We start from the raw sequence: 2,817 nt of genomic DNA, 5'->3' as shown, positions 1-2,817 counted from the left end.
TTTGATTTTATTTTACTTGAATTTTATTTTACTTTTATTCTTATCTCTACTTTCTATATTTAGCTAAGAGTTTATTGTTTACTGTTTATTGTTTACTCTATATTTAGCTAAGAGTTTATTGTTTACTGTTTATTGTATTCTTTTATACCTCTTATTTGTTCGTGTTTTGTAAGCTGCTGGAAATTCAATTTTCTTTGAAGGAGTCATCCCAAAGGGATCAATAAAGTGAAGTCTCAGTCTGATGTTAGCTTTTAGCTCAAAGCTGAAGTTCTTCCTCAAATCAAAAATACATATTATTTATTTTACCAGTATTTATCCTTTTAGATAGTCTTGGTGTAAGTTTCTTGGTTTTGGAGAGTCTACCTTCTCTAATATTTATACATAATATGTGTATAATACATATTATATGGATGAAAATATGTACTTCTGATTTTGGGATAAAACTGGATGCATTTTTCAAGTAACCACTAAAAACAATGGTTATTGACCAAAGTCCTGCTCATGAATTTCAGATTTCTTCTGTTTTTGTGCATTACAGTATGAATATCTGTCTGGTTTCTGACCTGACGAAGAGCCATGTAGGATCGAAACGTCGTCATTAATAACATATTTTCTGTGGCAGTGAGTAATGTGCAGGCTTTTTCATTGATGCCTTGCCTTCTACTTTAAAGGAAACATTACTCAGGGCTTTTCCAGTGAGTCTGTTATCTGTATTGATATTGTGAAACTCAACAGTCAGTGAGGAAATCTTAGTATTTTGGTGCTAATGGCACTGAAAAGCAATCAGGCATCTTTAAACAAAATCTCTGGGCTGTTTTAACATCATTAGCTTTCACTGCCCAGAGGAATTTATTACAAAAGCCGGATTAAAACCAGAGTTTGTTTTTCTCTCTTCTCTTCAGGACTCTGGGTTATAAGAACCGGTACGTTCGAGTTCCCGACGGTCACTTCTGGATCGAGGGGGATCATCACGGACACAGTCTGGACAGCAACAGCTTTGGACCGGTAAGACCTGAACCCTTGTTACACAACATCAGCATCAACCAGTCAGACATAAAGTTTAAGTGACATTTAGGATTACAGATATTGACAAAACTAACTCAAATAAAATAAAAATATACAGGAAGTGGGTTTTTTCACTTTGGTAAAATAGAGGACAATTTTTTAATTAAAAAACCTTAGTCATAGTAAGTTAGGTTTTTATATATATATATATGAGTTTAGTTATACTACTGCAGACACTGTAACTAAACTGTGAAGTAATGAAAAACACACACACACATCCCTGTGTCCAACACTGTTACCATAGTGACTGAACTAATGCAAAGCAGTGGTCCCAAAAACATCTCATCGTATAAAAGAAAAACACAATCTCACTCATATTTAACACCAAGACACCGATTAATGAAAAAATAAGGAACAGGTGAGAGCTGCTCATCCTTGAGTCGAGCCCCGCTCTCTTTTGGGAATCTGTTCTTACTTTTTCTGTGATTGCTTCGTACGGTAAACATAAGGGATAAAAACCACGTGAACCATATAGTTTCTGGGACGGTGATACTTAGACTGTAAACCTCCCTCTGCACCTTGTGTTTGAACCCAAATCGTGAACAGTTTGTGTAAATTGAGTGATTTAGATGAAATTTGAGCAGATTATTTCCTGTTCAGGGAACTTTCCATACAATTCTCTGTCTATAATATGTAATTTCTGTCATTTTTAACAATCATACAGATTACTAGGCTTCTTTTTTGACAAATCCAGCGTTTTCTTGTGTCTGGTGCTTGGCCATCATTTGATTAGACAATTTCACTTTACTTTACATGTACTTTTCTTCACATAAGTCATCCAAATGCCGACCCCCCCAGGTTGGGAACCGCTGATTTAGAGTACCATGGTTCAATAGTGCAACAGGAGTAGAAACTCCTCTGTTCCTTGTGCAACAACCCTGCTCATTGTACTTACAGCACTGTTGTTGTGTTTTGGTACTCTTTGTCTGTACTTGTGCTGTTTGTTTTTATGTTTGTGCCCCTGACTGCAAGTTTCCTATCTGAACTGAAAACTGAAGTGAAGACAGGAAGATGCCTACTCTCATCTATGGGAAGGTGAAATAAGAGTCATAATAACATTGGTAAACCCTAAAATCTGCTCCACTCCACTCTGATGGTAAACCATGTTTATTTGGAGGAGATGGGCTGAAAAAGAACACGGAGCTTTGTGAGAAATCCACGGATAAATAAATCCAATGTGTGTGTTGTGTGTCATAGGTGAAGGTTTTACCTGTCCAGTCTGATGTTGAGCCGGGTTTACCTACATCCCCCTCTGGCTGGAGCAAAGACTTCACTATTTGAAGGAAATTGAAGTGACAGATTTAGCATTTTTTCATCTGACTGTGTTTCAGTTGAGTTGTCCATCCTGACAGATGCTTCTCCTCCAAACATAAAGATTTCATTAATGCTGCGTCCTCCTGGTTCAGGAAGAGCATTAACATCCTCATATTGACTCCTCCTCTCTGCGTGCTGTTTGTGGTTTGCTCCTCTCTCAGTATAACATTTTCAGCAGAGGTGGAAGGTGCTGTTTACTATGGATGGCACATTACAGGCCAGACAGAAGGCCCGGATCTCCAGCTGAAAGGAGCTCAGACGAAATCCCCTCAGATCTGAAACCCAGAACACATGGACCAACAGCTCCACAGAGCTTCTCAGGCTTTACAGTTTGTTCCCCAGACATTTCTGTGTGTACGGCAGCTGCAGCTTAGTGCACGTCCATCCGGGTAATTTCTTTTCAGCAGGAAGTGGCTTTTTTTGGCTTCATGCGCCACT

At 38.3% G+C, this 2,817-nt stretch overlaps 1 long non-coding RNA gene across 1 annotated transcript in view; it reads left to right on the top strand.

Moving 5' to 3' along the window:
• Positions 1-869: 869 nt before the first annotated feature.
• Positions 870-2,817, top strand: part of LOC118331024 — a 5,397-nt gene continuing 3,449 nt past the window's right edge. Inside the window, exon 1 of the long non-coding RNA XR_004796854.1 lies at positions 870-1,005. This is a non-coding gene — a long non-coding RNA (uncharacterized LOC118331024). The remainder of the gene's footprint in view (positions 1,006-2,817) is intronic.

Source organism: Morone saxatilis, unplaced genomic scaffold (assembly GCF_004916995.1).
Source record: "Morone saxatilis isolate NCDOM2014 unplaced genomic scaffold, NCSU_SB_2.0 Contig2, whole genome shotgun sequence".
Classification (NCBI taxonomy): domain Eukaryota; kingdom Metazoa; phylum Chordata; class Actinopteri; family Moronidae; genus Morone; species Morone saxatilis.
The sequence above is the reverse complement of the archived record's forward strand: the minus strand, read 5'-3'. Positions and strand labels throughout refer to the sequence as shown.